Source organism: Athene cunicularia (assembly GCF_003259725.1).
Source record: "Athene cunicularia isolate RWA chromosome 5 unlocalized genomic scaffold, athCun1 chr5_part3, whole genome shotgun sequence".
Classification (NCBI taxonomy): domain Eukaryota; kingdom Metazoa; phylum Chordata; class Aves; order Strigiformes; family Strigidae; genus Athene; species Athene cunicularia.
In genome coordinates, this window is record NW_020799103.1 from 3,621,697 (window position 1) to 3,641,172 (window position 19,476).

The 19,476-nt window shown below is 45.6% G+C and overlaps 1 long non-coding RNA gene across 1 annotated transcript; it reads left to right on the plus strand.

The window, feature by feature from the left end:
* Positions 1-280: 280 nt before the first annotated feature.
* On the plus strand, positions 281-10,978 carry LOC113481364. Its single transcript, XR_003398662.1, has 3 exons — positions 281-394; positions 4,215-4,530; positions 10,877-10,978. It is a non-coding gene; the product is annotated as an uncharacterized LOC113481364 (long non-coding RNA).
* Positions 10,979-19,476: the final 8,498 nt, after the last annotated feature.

Genomic DNA, 19,476 nt, shown 5'->3' on the forward strand with positions numbered 1-19,476 from the left:
TCAGCCAGATCAGAAAATGTGAGACATCAGTTTGTGCTACTGATTGGCAGCTTTTGCTTCTGCAGTAAGTGCAGTAATAACAGCAGAATATTTTCATGGTTTCTCAGGATGCTTTGTGAGCAGTCACCTCTGACTGATCAGCAGAACAGACCATATTGAAACACGTGTGACTCTTTCTCAACTGCGTCATAGCTGATGTGAGCCTGAGAAACTGTTGTCAATTCAGTCCACAAAAATCATATGCTACCACATCCCATTTCCCAGCTTATTCCATACTACAGGACCAGTAACCTAACCCATTTTATGTTCCAGGAAGAGCAGGAGCAAGACTGAAGCATTATGAGTTCTTTGTCTTTGCCATAGCTGTGGTGAAACATCTTGATGAAACTCCCAGGTGAGTGCAGGAATCACACCATACTTTGTGTTAGAGAAGAATAATAAAAAAATCCCTGATGATTAATTAAAAAAACAAACAAACAAAAAGAAAAAAAAACAACCCAGCAGTGAGGTTTGCCCTTAAAACTAGAAAATAGGGCAAGGGGGAACCTCAGACTGAAAACAAACCCCACGACCTCCAGGCCCCAGGGACCTCCCTCAATGGTCTCCCAACAGACTCCTCACATGGTGCCAACACAGTGGCCCAAAGGATGCCAGGCCCTCTCCTCCCCTCTCCCTTAGGGTTCTGTGCAGAGGACATGGCACCTCCCCGCACTCCAGGGGCAGGGCCAGGGGACGAGGAAGAAGGTCCCATGCAACCAGCAGTTCTTTTATAGGGTGCTGGGAGACCTTTCACAGGCCAGCTGTGCCTCCCTTTCTGGCCAGCGGGATGTCTGGATGCTTTGTCCTCTCAGAGGGCAACAGTTCTCAGCCACAGGGAGGTGATTTGAGACAGCCAGCATGGTGTCACCAAGGACAAGTCTTGCCTCGGTAACCTAGTGGACTTTTATAATGGAGTGATTACATCAGTAGACAAGGGAAAAGCTATGGATGTCATCTATCTGGACTTCTGTAAGGCCTTTTGCATGGTCCCTCACAACATCTTTCTTTCTAAATTGGAGAGATATGGACTTGATGGATGGACTCTTTGGCAGATGAGGAAATGGCTGGATGGTTGCATCCAGGGAGCAGTAATCAATGGCTCAATGTTTGGATGGATATTTGTGACAAGTGGTGTCCCTCGGGGGTCCTTACTAGGCCCAGTATTGTTTAATATCTTCATCAATGACATAGGTGGTGGGATCAAGTGCACACCTCAGCAAAACTCCAAGCTGAGTGGTGAGGTTGACGTGCCCGAGGGATGGGACGCCATTCAGAGGCACCTGGACAAGCTCGAGAAGTGGACCCATGTGACCCTTGTGAGGTTCAACAAGGCCAATTGCAAGGTCCTGCACATGTGTCAGGGCAATCCCCAGTATCAGGACAGGCTGGGGGATGACAGGATTGAGTGCAGCCCTGCAGAGAAGGACTTTGGAGTACTGATGAATGAAAAACTGGACATGAGCCAGCAATGTACGCTCACATCCCAGAAAGCCAACCATAATCTGGGCTACATAAAAATAAGCCTGGCCAGCAGGTCGAGGAAGGTGATTCTGCCCCTCTACTCCACTTTAGTAAGATTCCACCTGGAGTGCTGCATCCAGCTTCGGAGTCCTCAGCACAGGAAAGCCATGGGCCTGTTGGAGATGGTCCAGAGGAGGGCCACAAACATTATCAGAGGGATGGAACACCTCTCCTATGAGGGCAGGCTGAGAGAGTTGGGGTTGTTCAGCCTGGAGAAGAGAAGGCTCCAAGAAGATGTTATTGTGGCCTTTCAATACCTAATGGGGGCTTATAAGAAAGATGGGGACAGACTTTTTACTAGAGCTTGTAGCAATAGGACAAGGGGCACCGGTTTAACCAGCTGCATGGTGTTTGGCTGCCAGCCAAGGTCCAAACCACAACAAAACTAAAAGAAGGTAAATTCAGACTAGATATTATGAAGAAATTTTGTAGGATGAAGGCTGGTGAAACACTGGAACAGGTTGCCCAGAGAGGTGGTAGATGCCCCATCTCTGGAAACATTAAAGGACAGGTTGGATGGGCTCTGAGTTGAAGACGTCCCTGCTCGTGGCAGGGGGGTTGTCCTAGTGACCTTTAAAGGTCCCTTCCAACCCAAATGATTCTATGATTCTATGAGCAATTTCCTTACTTTCCTGCAAACTTCCACCAGAAAAGCGTAGCCCATTCTGATGCTGCAAGGTTTGAACTTGGGATCATTTACAATAGCAGTGTTCGTTCACCATTATTTTGTTGAAGCAATGTAAAAAGACAAGGCTTAATTTGTGAAATGGACCATCTGTTCCCATACAAACTGCATAATAGAACGCACAACTATTTCAATTAATATAGTAAACCATCTTTAAGCAATACACATGATTTTGTATCTATTTTTGACTGCAGAAGATGTCATCATCCTTCGCTCTAATTGTTCTTGATTTTACTTCCTCATCTTCTTATTTAAGGAAAAGGAATGACAACTTGTCTCACTGGGAGCAAAGTTTGCTCATAGATGGATCAAGAATAATTAGACCAAATGGTACTGCAAACTCCGGCAGACAGGATATCTCCATTACAGAGAGTTATGTTGTCATTTCTTTGACCATCCTCCCATCAATCCATCCATCAACAAATTAAAGTTGCCTAAAGAGCCACTTATCTTGAGTGCTTTTTACCCTGATCGCTGTCAATCTAGGTAAATAAACATTTTCCCTAGGCAGAGTTTACATATTTAACCATGTTCCGGGAGACAGTCCCCTTGCTACTCATACATCCAGCAAATCACACATGCTTTTGCTGTGTTTCCTTACTCACCTCACCCACACATTGCACCTTCATTAAATGAGCTCTGCTTCCTCTATCTCCCTGTGGTTTGTCTTTAAGGATGGAATGACTAAGATAAAGTTGCATTAAAACTTGCAGACTGAAAGAAGTCTAGAAAGGAATTTTATTCCCTTGGGTTGGAAGTGTCCCAGGCAGGATGCACATCAATAACAGACCAAGTGTATGCAAGAAATAAAAAATAAAAAGCAGAGCTTTATCAGCAAGCCTGCTTTGAGGAATATGACAATGCTACTGCATCTGACTTTCATTATTTAAACCATGATACCATAAATGACTTTAGGGCTTCAAGATGAACATAAACAATGATATGAGCAGCATTATATTTGGTATCTAATAAATATGTATGTGCTAGTGAATACACTGTTAAAGATATTACTTTCTCTCTGTTATTTATTTTTCACTTAATTGGTACATACAGTGGTTCATACTCTGCCTGCTGCCTATCAGGCAGACGCAAAGGAATAGCGGTCTTACTTATTAGTATTAATATATGCCTGGTGCTTTTCAAAAGACACTCATGCACACACATGCGCGTAGAAGGGGTGACATTCCCCTCCTCCTGAAGTCAATAGGCTACATGCCATTGCTGTCAGTAATGACGGGGGCTGTTCCCAACGCTAACTGTAACTAAATCAGAATATGACTGAGAACAAATACACTGCTGTGGGCAAAGCTGGAGAGTTGTTAGGGAAGCACGAGAGGAACAACAACCTGATATTCCCTGTTGGTCATTAAGGACAACTTGTCTTTCCCTCTCAAATACCTTGCAAATGTGACAGCTCGTTGGAACCGGCCAGGGACCGACACAATCAGTTTTTGCACTGCTGTTGCATGGCCAGGACTAGAGCCAGGAGAGCACTTGGCGCTTTGCACCCTGGTGTCCAGCTGCGCTGTGAAAGGCATGGCTCTGTGCACGGTGCCAGGGAGCCGGGCACAGCCGTGCCTGCTGGCCTGCTAAAGCCTGTAAATCCTGCAGGCTGCCCGGGTGCTGCTTCATGCCCCTTCACCTGCTGTAGGAAGAGGTGTGATCTCATTGCCACAAAACAAACATGTCTCAGGTTTCCCTGCAGTGAAGGCAGGACTAAGAAAATGCTTTTGCAGTGGTAACATGCATGTAGAATAACGCTGTACTGATATCGATGGAAAACGCTGGTGTAAAAAAGATAAGGATGGCTCCTCATACAAGTTAGCATCCCAAAGAGGAGTATGGCACTGACACTGCCTGAGCCCCACTTGAGGCCAGAGCAGACCCCAGACAGTATCTCCTCTCTTTTTCCTGCAGTGTAGTTGGCATTGAACATCTTGCTGGTCACAGGCTTTTCTCTTTATTGCAGTCAAAGCAGAAGCAGAGGAAGATTCGACTTTCCAAACAGTGCTTGTCCCAGACACAGAAGCAGACTACAACTCTGAAAGAGCCGTTCCAGATTTTGGTGCACCCCCATTCCCCTGCTTGCTCCTCCTGCCTTACGGGTGCTCGCTCAGTGCGGAGAGGCTTCGCAGGGACTCACTGGAGAGGCTGCGCACCCCCTGACAGTTTCTCAAAGACAGGAGATGGTAGGGCTGTGCTGTAAAAGTCATCATGGACAGTGTTATGGAAGAGGACAACTCGGAGAGGGCGCCTTCCCTATGGACTGCAACAGAGCAGACATGGTAAGTAGCATAATCTTTCCTTACACCCACCTTCCTTCCTACTGCCTGTTCTCAAGTCAGGAGTTTGCTGTAACATGAAAAAAGATGTGACTTTTCCACCCTTTTAACACACATTAAGCAAGAGGTGCCTCCTTCTTCTCTGCCAAAATAACTCACTTCTTCTGCCTGGATAAAGAAAAGGGGACAGATGAGGGATTTATACTCCTGATATTTTAATCAAGCCCTACCACAGAATTCTTTCCTGAAACACAACCATAAACTTGGTGTAAAACTCTCCCTGCCAAGTTCAGCAGTTGAACTGCAAGGTGCCCTGCCATCCCGGGAGCATCCTTGCCTTCCCTGCCTGATGCCCCTGCCCATGGGAAGCAGCGTGTCCTTGCACCATGTTCCCACGAGGCTGTGTGTGCTTGACGTGACCTCACTGCTCCCATATACATGTCCATAAGCACAGGGGAGAGTTAAATGTGCAGGAACAAAAAGGTCATTTACAGATTTGGTGGCGTGAGGGGCAGAGCTCAAGGAGGACGTGCAGTTTTACCACCCCCTCTCTAACACTCATGGGGGACAGTGACAAATGTCCCCACTGCAACCAGCTGTCCTGGGCCTGTTCCCTGGCCCCAGCTGTCCTCATCCTGGAGCAGAGTCTGTGCCTCACTTTGCCCAGAGGAAAATGTTTGCCATCTCAAGGATCTTGGCAAGATACCTGAGGTGCCTTATCACATCCCGTGCATTTCAGTAATAACGAGATGCCACCCGGTGCTGGGCTCACGCTGCCCGTCCACTCATTAAATCTCAGCCACATCTTCAGCACTGATATTCTGATCGGGCTCTTTGAATGCAAGTGTGGGTTGCTTGTCAGTAAAGGAACCCTTAGCAGAAGTTAAAGGTGGATAAGATGGCTGAACCAATGTTGCAGGAGTGGTCTCCATCTTTTAGCGCTTGATTTCCTCATCTTAACTCTGCATAACCACTACTTCTTTGCATTTATTTATACTCAAGTTTAAGTGCCTGTGCAAATTATAGCACAGACAGCCAGAACAGAAATGAGGCATTTAAATGGTAAATAAACACTGCCTGTGCATGGTGGTGCTTTTATAAATAATATCCCCTTTTAAGCTTTATTCTCTGCCATACAGGAATGTCACTTTTCAGAACATCTGAACCCACAAACATCACACATCAGTCTCTTTATATGATTATTTAAAGAGCATATCAAACTATTTCTGCAAGCAAAAGGACTAAATTATCCATGAATTCCAGATAACCATCCTTAACCCAGAAAATGTAACATTTTTCTGTAATAATAGTCCCAAACATGGCAGCTCTAGTGCTTGGAGTACCTCTCTTAGAAGAGCCATACATTTCTGGGAGCATGCTCACCACTGAACATGTTCGGACTTTGTATCCCAGCTCTTAGATACTGTGCTCCACACATTTCTCTGCCCTTGCAGTTGTGTAGTGCCTTTGCTGCCTCCTCCGTGCTGCGTTTCTTCTCTAAGGGCGGGAATTTTTGGTAAAGCTGTCCCCTAGCCCTGGAGAAGCTCTGGGCAAGTAGGAGCTCAGAGAGGTGCTGCTGGGGCAGAGCTATGCCAGGCAGATAGCAGGGTGGGGGGATCTCAGTGTAATATGATTTCTCTGTCCTCCAGGGTGAGGGGGGAGATGAAAGTACTCACCTTCATTATTACTGCCTTCAACTTGTAGAAACCATTCATGACTGGAGAGTCCCACCCTTATCACCCTATTTATTAGCACGATGCATCCTGGTTATAAATGTGGTCCTGTCACAATTCCTGGCTGGCTTTTGCTGTTGTCCACTAAAATGCAAAGTAATTTTCTTGCTTTCTCCTTAACTCCTGGGCTTCTTTCCATGACCTCCAGATTTAGAGCCACCTTCCTGATGTTTTTTATTGCAATGTTTACAATGCAGACCTATAAACATCTACCAAATTCTACTTGATAGGCTTGTAATAACTACTGCCCACAACTACCTAACAGGGAGACATGAAGATTTGTGCCTGAAACATTTCAGGGAGGATACAGGTGGTTTGTGCACATTCTCAGCTATTGAGCTGGGTGCTGTTTTGAACAACAAACTTCTATGGATAAATTCAGACTGATGCAGAAGCACTGATCTTAGAAAAATATATTTCTTAGTCCTGGATTTTGTGCACAGGTAATAACATTGCACAACCTATAGAGCTGCATTTGCTCTGAAATATATCCAGATCCTTCACTGCAGTTAGCAGGGGAGGGTTTACAGTATGTGTGCAAGTGGGAAGAAAAGATTAGTCAGAATTTTCTAATTACTGTCCAGAGGCTACCAGCTGTTCACCAGTTGTGTAGCATAGTCATTTCCAGCCTTCACTTCTGAGGAGTGAGTGGCAAGTGGACACAGACTGCAGCATTTGCTCTTTCCTGAGCTCTGAAAATACACACCCTGTTGAGGATCAGCCCAAACTGGTTATGATTTCCTGCCCACCCCATACCCTGTCTTCAGTAAAACTATGTGACTTCAATTCACAATGACAAGATGATGCAGGTGTTCTACTAATACGAAATAAGTAGTCAGGAACAAATTTGTCCAAATTGCTTATAGAGTTGATAAGAGACTAGGGAGATATTTTTGCTTTTCAGCCAGCTGGTCCCCGTGGTGGAGGCAGCAGTGGTGGTGGGTGGGTCTGTGCTGTGACAGAGCGGTTGCTGACTTCTGTGCAGACCCAACCACCCACGGCATGTCTCACACTGATGACCACTCTTCTTGGCAGCCCAAGCACAAGTGGGAACAGACATAGAGGCAGAAACACCTACTGACCCTGCTGAGGGATGCTGCCAAGCAGTCCCCACATGCGTTTGCAGGGTGGCGTGAGGACGCTCATGTTTCTCTCAGTCCTACAGTCCTGTCCCATGGCTGCATAGCAGGTGTCACTGTCCAAACCTGTCAACTTGCCAAGAACTGGCTTTCTCTAAAATTTTAACAGACATGAGGGAAATGCAAATTGCAAATTCTTTTCAACATGACTCTATTTGGTCTTTCTTGTCTCATAATAAGAATACGGTTGTGGGATTTATTGTAGATGCAGCTTTGCCATCATACTGTAAGATGCAGAACTGAGAAAAATTTGAATACTGTGTGAAAAGGACTGAGGCAAAACACATGAGCGTTATACAGTCTCCTCCTAATGTGGTCTCTCAGAGTGGATAATAATATAAACATTCATCCATTAGAAAAAAACTACCCTTTACTGCCCCCCATTAAATACATTGGCAGTCCTATTAAAATACAAGTCAGATTTGTGTTTAATGATCTTGAAAGGAAAGTAATTGCTTGAGTATTACCATTCAAATGTTCTTACAGCAGCATATAATATTTACAGTCTAAGCGCCACTTCTGAGTGCTGCATGGCACTGAAGATTGCCCAGCCTCTTCAGAGAGAGAGCCTGAGTAGCTGAGAACCAAGGTACAAAAACGATATGCTCTCTGAGCACTGGAAAGCATATGAGAAACAACTAAGCAATGGGCTGCATAATTTTTCAATTTTAATAAGCTCTTGAAAGAAAAAAAATAAAATCTCAAAAGCCTTCCAACCTGCGAAGGCAGGGCTTGAATGCTGCAAATGCTTGCTCAGGTGAGGAGTTGTGGTGTTACTCACATGAGTCAAGCTCCTTGGTTTGGAAGCATCATGTGCCAACATCAGGCACAAAGTCATACTGAGAACTGTGATATTTTGCTCTACATTTTTAACAGTGTCTTAGTCACTGAAAACATCATAGATTATTTGTATTCAGCTATTACATACGGTTTTGTGGGAATATCCTCAAATCAAAGCTCATTTTGACTAAGGAAGAGAGGAATGTGCGAATGTGCAAATAAATAGGAAATTAAAATGTTTTTATTATGTTTATTTGTACAAGTCTATCAAGTGTAAACAGGGAGAGTATGTAGCAAGAGTACCACAAAGAATATCAGAACTTTTCCAGTGGGAAAAACTGAGTTCCAAATCCTTTTTTCCTTATCTGTCTTGTCTATTGTCTTGAAGCTTGTTCAAGCTTCAAGAGTCATGGTGAAGTCCTGGGCTTGGCATCAGTGTCACACTTCTACCCCACCAGCAACTCATGATAGCAGGTCCTGGAGTGTAAAACTGCTCGACAAGGCCTGCCCCTTGCTCAGAGCTTGTACAGGGCATAGCGTGGGGAGGCCACAGTCATCGCCAAGACTCTTGCGCCCACCTATAAGCAAGATTAATTAAAAAACCCTAACAATATCAAAAATGTCTAGGGCATTGCATTTTTTTGGACATGCTGCTTCTGAGAACGACAATCTTGCCAGAGTGAATTAGCTTTTACAGTCTCGGGTGCCACTGTTAGATGCCATCCCAAGAAGGGAGGGCAGCAAGGATGTAATTTGAACAGAGTTGTGCGAGACACAGCAAAACACCAACGTGTACTAATCACACTGGTGCTATGGGCCAGATATTAATGTTAGAATTCGGAGGGGGCCTAGAGTCACTTTTCTATGTGTAATGGTTAGCTTTTCTGTAAGGGAGCAGGTTATATAGTTTACCTCCTTTGTATGTACTCAACTGACAAACTGTTTCCTCTGTTGGGAGGTGTTATTCCTTGCAGAGTGTGGTCTTGGTTATAACCCTTATAATCTTAGCCAGTCATGAAGTGGTGGTTGAAACAGTCTAGATTTGGTGATCTTGCTTCCTTTTTACGTTCAGAGTTTCTTAGATCACTCTCACCATAGAAAAGACCTGTAAAGCAAGTACAAGGGTAGTTCATGTTCCTGCTAAATCCCTGGGTGATGTGCAAGAATGAAACTTGAAATCTCTGCAAGTGCTGTGAAATACCAGCACACCTCTTCACGAGAAAAAACACGGGAGAAGAGGAAAACAGAGAACCAGGAAAAGGGAAAACATTTGCCAATTATGCAAACTATAATAGGAAAGGAGAGTGGATAAACCCTTCAAGTAACCAGGGACACACATCTGTCTTTGAAGACATGAGCATCACTGCATGCCCATGGCAGTCTAGCTGAGTGCCATGAGGAAGCAGTTTTGCGACCCAATTTACTGACATAAGAACTGAAAATCAGCACCTTAGCCTGCCCCAAGTCCCTCTGCAGGTTAGTACATCTTTGGATCAGGATGCTTGAGAAGCCCAAATCACTAATAGTGTTTTCTTTGGATCCTTTTCAGTCTTTCACCAGTGAACTGAAAACTGTGACTGTGCTGAGAGATCTGGTATTTAGCTGAGCTCCTCATTACAGTTCTCTAATTCCCTAATTAGTGTGGTTTAAATTTCAAGTTGGAACAAATCATGTACAATCAACAAACCCAGAAAAAAAATACACCCATGCAATTTTAACATGTCTTGCCTCAGCTTCAGGCCAACTAAACAATACATCTGGATGACACAACACGTTGCTCTTGAGAACCTGAACAAAGCTCTTGCGTTGTTATTGCAGTTGGAACTGGGTGTTATTCAGGCTTGATGACCAACTGGTGGTGCTAATGCTTCATTGGATGGGAGGTGAAGAAGGGTTTATTACCTCTCACTAAATATGTACATGCATTACACAAACCCTCTGGAAATTACAAAGCAGCTTTCACCAGCCTTGCAATTAAAGGATCCAGCCTGAGTTTAAAAAAACACTTGCAGGAAAGAGTTACACGCATGTATTCCAAAATTTCATATGGCAGCACTTTAATCATGAGAGCTTCAAGGAACAGTCACTTTCTTAGGACACTTGACATTCAGTCCCTAGTCCCTACGTTATGGCCCTGTGTGGTTTTTCGCATCTGTAATATAATTATTGCCTGGGAAGGAGATGAAATACTAAGTTCTCTGCAGAGAGCTATGAAGTAGTAGTAAAGCACCAAGCAAGACAAACCTGGGTTTGAGGGTTAGTTAGCCACAGTCAGAGCCAACCAGCCTGGTTGATAAAGCACAGTCTGAGTCTTGGTGGGTGGGAAAGATTCTGGTGCCAAATGTCACTCTATGTTTCAGGCAGCACAGTCATTGAATGCAACAGAAATAGACTCCAAGAACTGCAGGAGTATGGGGGAAAAAAAAACCACAAAAACAAACAAAAAAACCCACCCCTATTACTTTACTTTATTCAAGTAAGTGATACTCTTTTTAGAAAACCCAAGGTACCATCATTCATATTTGGTGGAGGCTGTTTACTCTCTTAGGGTTTATATTTGGTGGCATTTTGCAGCTCTGTCCCCTTGGTGTTATGCTGAAAGTCACCTGTAGCAACCAGGTCAATGACAAGTTGTGCAAGGGATTGTCCTGTTGTCCAGAGAGGAGAGGGGAAGAACTGAGTAATTTTCTTTTGCAGCATGCAGACTGTGAGAGGAAAACCCCTTTTCACACCAGCTCTGACCTGTGAGGACACTTTCTTGGAGAGACTGACTGTGAGCTTCTCAGAGTAACGGTGAGGAGTGGAAGAGGGGACCCATAGTGTGATACAGTGGCAGATGATTTGTGATATTTCAGGTGATAAGTCACCTTCCTAGCATCATGCTTGCCATTGCGGTTTTTCATTCCCTGAAATCATCTTCCTCTGATAGCTGTTAGATCTCAGGAGGAGTGAGGTACCCCTGGGTCCTGCAGGAGTGGACAGGCAAGGGGATACCCTCTCTGCCTGCTCCCTGCACCACGCTCCCATCCCACCCACAGTATTTGGTGTGGTGAGTGTCTGGAAGCTATTCACACATGGAATTTCCAGTGAAATAGCTAGAAATAACTGTGCCTGGTAAGGAGCTGGCCTGTTTCCACATTTTCTCCAGTGATCACAGTTTTAATACTATGAAATGACCTATTGGGATACTTTGGCCATTAAGGCCAAATTCTTCCCTTAGACAAGCCCTGCCTGTAGTGGTAAAATGATGACCATTTTTTGAAGTTCAGGCAGGTACCAGTGTGCTCTCTGAAGCCTCATCTCATAAAATACAGGCATATAAATTCTTGGTTTCCCCTTGAGTAAAATACCTGCAGGTACCGTGCAGGTTCCTGTAAGATCAAACTCATGAAGATCTCCTCCTCATGCTGTTCTGCCAGCAAAGACATCCAAAGCAAAGAGGGAGCTGAACTTCATCTGCTGGTGTTCTCTGGCCAGGGTATCAAATTAAGCTGTCAATGGCAATTGTGAATCTTCCTTCTGTCCTTCCTTCTGAAGGGTCCTGATGATGTGCAATGGTCATCAGTACTCAGATTTCATTTTTTCCTCCATTACCAGCAACCTGTTTTTTCTACTCTGAATCCTTTCCTAGTGGTTATCTCAATTTCCTTTTTATGGATAGTGCCACTTCTTTCCTCTCACTGTGCATGCTTCTCTCTGAGGGAGCAGCCCTGACAATGGCTCTCCGCTTGGGATAATCACCCAGCAAGGCGCGAGCTCATTGTTTGATTTCCTTTCTGGCTCATCCTTCTTGTTTCCCATACTCAGGCGTATTAATATTCCAGCTCTGATTGTCGTTGTTTATCTTTTGTTGGAGAACATTTGCCTCCTGTCTCATTTAGAAAAAAAAGTGAAATCCATGCCAGATTTTTAACAAAATGAAGGCTTCTTCTCTATTTTTGTTGCAGCCACTTTAAAGCTTGGCTACTTTGGATAGCAGGATGTGCAAACCCCAAGAGGCACATGGATGTTGGGTGTGCAAGTCAGATAATTGCATGTGCAAATGTCCAGTTAAATGCATGGCTGGTGATCTACATGCCTAAATCCACGATGGCTGTATACCATCAGACTGGGGCTGTGTCTCAGTGATGGTGCGGTGGGAACGTTTCGGCCGCTGCGCAGCGGCATGGAGCAGGGTGGATGGGGTGTGCTGGTGACTGTGGCCTGCATTTCCATGTGCAGTCCTTGCCTTCTGACATTTACAAATTTGTCCCTTAATCTCTGTGGTGCAGGATTTGCTGTCAAGAAACATTGTCTGGGATGAGCTGTTGGGATTCAGATTATCAACCAAACATTAATTATTCTTCTGACTAAACCCTCAACAGCTATGCTAGAGAATACTAATGTAAAGAAAGAAATGAGTATGAATCATGTTCTGTACTTGAAATCTAGAATGAATCACACTGTTGGAACAAAATCATATACCACAAGCATATGTGTGTCGAGACATAACAGAGCCAGATCCTCAGCTGGGGCTGGGCCACATAATGCCACTATCATCAAAAGACACTTTCCCTGGTTTAAGACCCCAACATGTTTTGTTTAGTCTGAGCACCCAGAGCACAATTCCAGATAATGATGAGGTCTGTAAGCTAAAGTCAAATAATAAATAAGATCTGTTAATCTTTTGCAGTAGAAAACTACTTTTTTTTTTTTTTTTTTTTTTTTTTTTTTAATTATGCTTACACAAGAAACTGCTTGGACAGATAGAAGTAGTAAAGGCCGTTTGAGAAGCTAACGGGTGTCTACCCACTCACCAGGCAAAGTATCAAGGCAAAAAGCATCAGGGCTTTTTGAAAGTAGACCAAGCATACCTAGCTGTTGAAGTTACTAAGGGAAAGGACCCAGCTCTTCAGTTCATGTAACTTGGGGCAGCTCAACGGACTTCAGTACAGCTTTATATTTATATCCCTATGTTCCACATATGGTAGAAAAGCCATTGTGCTTCATTTCATCATGGTATTGTCCCTGTATTCAACTGGGCTAGAGATTAAGTATTTACATTTCAGTATACACAACTAAGTGCTTTTAAACCCAAGTCAGGAGTTTAAAATCTCAGAATAGAGCCATAAAGGGCTAATGAGAAGAATAAAAATCTGATAGTTAAAAAATGATGTAAGGTAGAGTCTTAATTTTTTATTATTAAATTCACAGCACATTAAATATTAAGTGTTCATAAACTTTGTTTTGTGCAATGATAAATTAATAATATCTACATAGACATGTTCTTTTACAACAGGGAAGCTAAGAAACGTAGTACCAGAGGGCCTTGTGTTGACAACTGAAGCTATTAGAATAGACTCCTTAATCTTCAATCATAAAAAGTAGATAATGTTATTTCTTATTACTATTAAATGCAAAGTGCCTTACTAGGAAACATGTATGTCATTACTAAAAATAACTACCAGAGAATGTTTTGAGCAAGGAAGAAAAAGATGTTAGCAAATTATATCTTGAGATAAATTCAGTGAAATGTTCTCCACCATATAAAAATTGCTTTTCAACTTACTCTTCTGTTAGCCCATAACAGGTTGAATAAGGTTCATGTCCCAGCACAGAAACAGGCATGGTTTAAGATGGCATGTTTTACTTTTGGGAATAGTCACCAATCGCTAACGGCCTCAAAATGCAGACTGGTGTCTGTGCTACCAAAAAATATCTGCCAACCTCTGCTCAGGGAAGGGATGATGAATTTTGTGTTCTCCTTCTTGTCTATGAACAGTGAACAATGCTTCCCTGACTAAAACCAGGGGATTTCCGTAACTTTTGACCAGGGTTTAGCAACATTATTCATTCAAATGTTTCCTGTGGTTCATAAATATGGGGGATGGCGGGGTGGGGTGTATCTTCCAGGCCAGTCTTCTGAAAGGCTAATTCCTTGTCTGTAGATCAGGCCATGGCGATGTATTTCAGAATGAAATGTAGCCTAAATGAAGGAATTAGAGTTTTGTTAAGTATTTATACACAACCCATCCACTGGTTATTGGTATAGTTACCAGTGTATGGGACTGGTCTTACTTTGAAGACAGTAGCCTGCAGGAGCCCCTTCACTGGGACAGTAGCATAACTGATAAAGAGCAGCTTAAAATGTGTCAAACCCACGGTGAACCTTCTTCCAGAAAGGGGTAGGACAAAATGTTGATTTGCGTGGACACACACTAATTTTTGAGTCCTGAAACTTCAAATATTTTTTTTCCAAAGGACAACTCATTTAATATTTCTATGAATTATTTTGAATGGACAAACCAAAGGAAGTCACCTTTAGGCACATTTCTGCCTTCAAAACCTATGCAGTGTCTCCTGTGTTTGCCTTCACAGAGTGCCTGCCCCTGGCCCCACATATTACATGGCCAGGGCTGGCATGGGCTCCTCTGTGGTGGCAGTGCCAGGGCCGGCGCTCAGCCACCTCCACCCCAGAAGCACGCCACAGGTCTCGTGCAACTCCTGCCCCAGTTTTTTTTCTCATGATCCTGAATCAGAGCCTTGGGTAAGGACAGGCTGGAGCAACACGTGCTCTCGTTGTCTGTTTTTAACGGGTGTATGGTCTGTGCTGGCCCCGGCCAGCTGATGGGAACTAGGACATGCAAAGGAGTGCATCCTCCTCATTCAGCTGCTGTGACGGCCTTGGAGCCAGCTGGAGCGTTAAGGAGCCGAGCAGCTTCCTGCCAGCCCGACTCCCGAGGCCAGTTTTAGGCTCAGGCTAAATCGGCAGTTGCCTGGAGAGGCGGGCTGGTGGAGGCAGCGAAGTTGCAGCCGGGAGAGGACGAGCCATACCCTGGGGTGCAGCAGCAGCTGCTGCTCCCTGACAGGCTTCCCTGGGCCCCCCGCTCTGCTGCAGCACAGCCCCTTCCTCTCTTTCTTCCCAGTTATGGGGGCTCTGGCTGCTTGCCCACAGCCCTGCCCTTGCTCGGCCTTGCCCAGTCCTGCCTCTCGCTCAGGACTGGCCTTGCCACTGGGACCCCCATCTTGCGCTCTCCCTTGGAGCCACGGCAGGGGCAGCAGGGACAGTCAATGGCCCACAGTCCCCCCTCGTTGGTGTCAGGCTTTGTCCTCATGAAAAAGAAGGTTCAGCCTCTCAAAAAGAATCCTTAGACCTGTGCCTCAAACCAGGGGACACCTGACTGCTGCATTAGATGCAAAGCCTAAAACTGGAGAGAGAGCAAAGGAGGTGGGGAGAAGGTTGAGCTCTCCTTCCTACTTCAAGAAATCTTTTCAGAGGTTCTGCACTCACTCTTGCACGGGGCAGTTGTTCGCTGGTGAGAACTCATCCCTGTTCATGCATCCAGGCCAGGCTCTGCAAGTGGTGCTTTGGGAAGGTGAACACGAGGCGGTTGGCACATCCCATTGCCATGCTCAGCTCCTCCGAGCCCCACACCATCACTGCCAAAAGCCACCCATGAGAGACTGTGACATATCAGTCCCTCTGTTATGGCTTTGTAACTTGCTCTCAGTAACACGAGTGGAGAGGGGCCGTATGCCAGCCAGGCAGCATTGCTTTTTTTTTTTCCCACATTAAAACACAGGGAGAAAACATCCCTTAGCAAGCACATCAGCGTCCTGATCCTTCAGGTGGGTGTCACTGATTTGTCAAAATTGCAACAAGGCTGCCAAAGCACTGTGGGTACACCTCAGTCAACGGCCAGCCTGGCGGCAGCTCCCCAGAGGCCTAGGAGCACAGCTCCTAAATGAGATAAGCCTGATCGTGCAAGTCCCCCAGCAGATGGGCTGGACAATAGGGTACAGAAAAAGAGCATTGTCTGAAAATGCCTTCACAAAATACTGTGATTTTTGAGAGACCTAAAGAAAACATAATAAAAGGTCTCAAACCAATAGGCATTATCAACAGAGAAGGCTGATGGAGTTTAAGTGGGATAACCCCAGGCTGACAGTGGCAGATATCCTGAGACACCTGGTCAGGAATACCTGCACTGCACAGCGTAGCAGGGGGGTTATTGGCTCTGCACAAACTAGAAGAGGTATGATGCCAGTAGCAGGATTAGCAGAGACCTCCACCTGGCCAAATTCAGGGTAAGCTCCTCAGCATTTAGTTCCAAGGTAGTTTAAATAGTTTTCTGCTTAAGGGATTGGCTCTGAAAATCCCTCTCCTAAGCACTTAACTGCAGGTCAGCTTGTTGGCACAGGCTGGCCTCGTTCACGTTGCGCGTTCCCAGAGGTGATGGCTGAGCAGAGGGCTGGGAGCTGCCGTGCTGCGGTGAGTGCTACCTGCAGAAACAGGCTCCACGTCACTCCTTTCTGGGCTGCTTCAAGATCACTGCCAGTTGCCGAGCTGCCTCCTTGGCGGTGAGCTGGAGTCCTGCTGCGCTAGGCAGCCGTCTGCAACGCAGACATCACCGCGGGGCAACCGCGCCAGGACACAGGCGGAGAGGGGCTGTGTTTCTGCAGAGAAGGAGGCTGCTCCTCTCTGCTGTCTCCCAGAAGGGCCCTCCCAATGCTTCATCAAGCAGCTCTGTCTTTTTTTTCCCGTTTCGTTTTGATTTTTCAGCTGATCCAGCTTTCTGTGATGCACTTACAAGATATAGCATTGCTTTGTCATTATAATTTTTTTTTTTCATTATAAACCTACTCTAGCTGGACCTTTCCAAAGGACCTAAACTGTGTAGGCAACAAGCTTTTCATTTGTATACTTGGGAGTCATTTGGTCAAGTAAAGCTGCTGTATGTAAACGTCGCATTCACTGCTTAACAATTGGAGTGAAGTTTTTATGCACAGGGCTTTTTATTTTCCAATCAGCCGCTCTGAGTTGGGACTTTTGGGGTAAACTGGTAGCTCTGGGCAGCTTTGAAACATCACAAGTGGAGGGTTTTGTCTGCAGAAGATTTACTAGCAGCGAGCTTTTCTTCAACCGTTTTATTAGCCTCCTTTTACATATGTATAGCAGTGAGGGGAAAAAAACTGTTGTTGGTGAAGTACAGAGCCTATTTCCCCTGTGGTATTCACACAAAAAAAATTGTGTGAAAAATTGTTGCCCAGGGCCTCCCCAAATCCTGAAATTTAGCTTAAAGCTGTGAGGTTTTGAAACCCTTCAAGCCTTCTCCGCCCCCACCCCACCCCCCCTTTTAAAAGTTGAAGCTGGGGTAACAAATTCAGCTGCAAAAATGGATGCCCTGCCCTTGGCTTCAGCCAGTGCTGCTGGTATAAATCTGGGCCCTCAGGCCAAACCACTGAAAAGTTTTCGCCTGCTTAACATGGGTTTTATAATTTTAACTTGCAAGTTCTTGTTGAATTGAGCCCCGTTGCGTGGACAAATTGGACAAGAAAAGTTTAAATGTTACCACTTTGGCTTCTCCTCAAGTGGTGCTGAGCACAGATGTTTGCGGGGGCCATCATGTCCCTATAAGAATGGGGGCTTTGTGTGCATAACCTTACAAAGGGCAGAATAGCCCTGCTTTGCTGCCAGCCACGGGATCATCCTATCTTTATGTGTTGATTTATTAGGCCAGGGATGAATGAAACCGTAATTAATATTACTGAAGCATTAGAGTCTATTTAATTTAAATGCCACTGAATATTTCACTTTCAGTTGGGAGTGACAATGTGTTCGGGACTGTTGGTGAAAGCCTCAGCCATCTGTTACCCCTACTAAGAAGGGAAGACAAGAGAGACACAGGGAGACAGAGAGCATTGAGCTTTGTGGCTTTTCCAAGCCTCCAGGATCATCATTCAACTCAAGGGCAGCCAAGAAACATTCCTGCGCACTGGACCCTTAGTGTATAGGGGAAAGGCCTGAAAGGGTATAGGGGCAACATGTTTCCCCAAAGGATGGAGACAGAGGGAGAAAGATGGAGATTTACAGTACATAGATGCAAGTATATGTGAGTGTGGGCATTGAAATCAAGTGCCAAGGCAGTAAAAGGAGGGTAGAGCAGGAAACTGGCCAACTTACAGATGGTCTAAAAATATTTTTAAAAGGTGGGAGGGAGGAAAGAGTCAAGGCAAGAATATTGGTTTTAATTAGCCTAAGCAGCGAGGTTCCAGTCCAGCTCCACCGTAGCGAACATCCAGGCTTTGATTTGACAGGCATCATCATGTTGGAGCACAAGACATTCCCCGTGAGCTGTTGTTGCAACAGAGTCTCCACCAAGCTACAAAAAAATGGGGAAGAAAAGAAAGGGCAGTGGTGTAGGCAGCAGCCTTAGTCCCTGAGAAATGCTGTGCAGCACCAAATGAGCATCTGGCACAGGATCACCTTTGCTCCTGCAGTGACAGGGGCTGTGGCAGGTCTCCGAGCGGAGCGGGGGGCCGGGCGGGAGGAGCGTGCCAGCGCCAGGGCCACGCACGGGAGATGGTGGGGCGGGCGCCTGCACGAGGCCACGGGTGGGAGCCTCCGTCGTCCGTGGGATGGTAATTAGCACAGTGGGTTTTCTTATAATTGGGATCATTTGTTCTCCCAGTTTTTCTCCTGTGAACTGATTTCATGCCAGAGGGAAGCTGTGTGACTCACACCTTGCCATGCCAATTAGCTGATAAACATCAAATGTAAACAAAGATGGCCTAATTAAGACTAGTCGCCCAACCTCTACATGCATCTTGTCAAAATCCCACCAGCCTTTTGCATCCAGACTTATTTTCTTGTTTGCCGGGACTAAATTAGCGGCTTTGCACAAGAACCACTTATCTTTGAGAGAAGCTTAGAGCAGGTAATGAGGAAAACTGGGAGCCGGCCATGGAGCAGTGTCACCCCACCCCCATCTCGGCACAGACAGATGGGGCAAGTGCCACCTCCGAGCCACACACCAGGGCTGAGGGCAGGGATTTGTCCACCACTGGGTAATGCTGGGGGCTGGTGTCTGACCCAGCAGTCACATCTTGGGGTATTCACTCAATTTGTCTGCCTGAGTGTTACTGCCCGTACAGGAAATCTGTGATGTGTGTGTCTCCTGCCGCTCTCACCTGCTGTGAAAATTCATCAGTTGGAGCCCATCGCTTACCGTGGGCCTGTCCCCCCCGGCTCACAGCCTGGGGAGTTATTTGCACTTTGGAGAGGAGGTGTACGACAGCCACACATCCGAGCAACAGCGTTTCACACCCACTTCGCACCAGAGAAGGATTATACAGGTGGGCTGCGGCAGAGAAACAATCCCGTGGAGGAAACTTTGTTCCAGGAGGTATCCTAATGAAACCTGTAGGATTGTTTCATGGCAGTATAAATAAAAACGGCCAGGGAGGGATCTCAGTGGGTCATCTGGGCCATCCCTCTGCCCCTAGACAAGATCCCCTGGGTCCCTGCAGCTCCCATG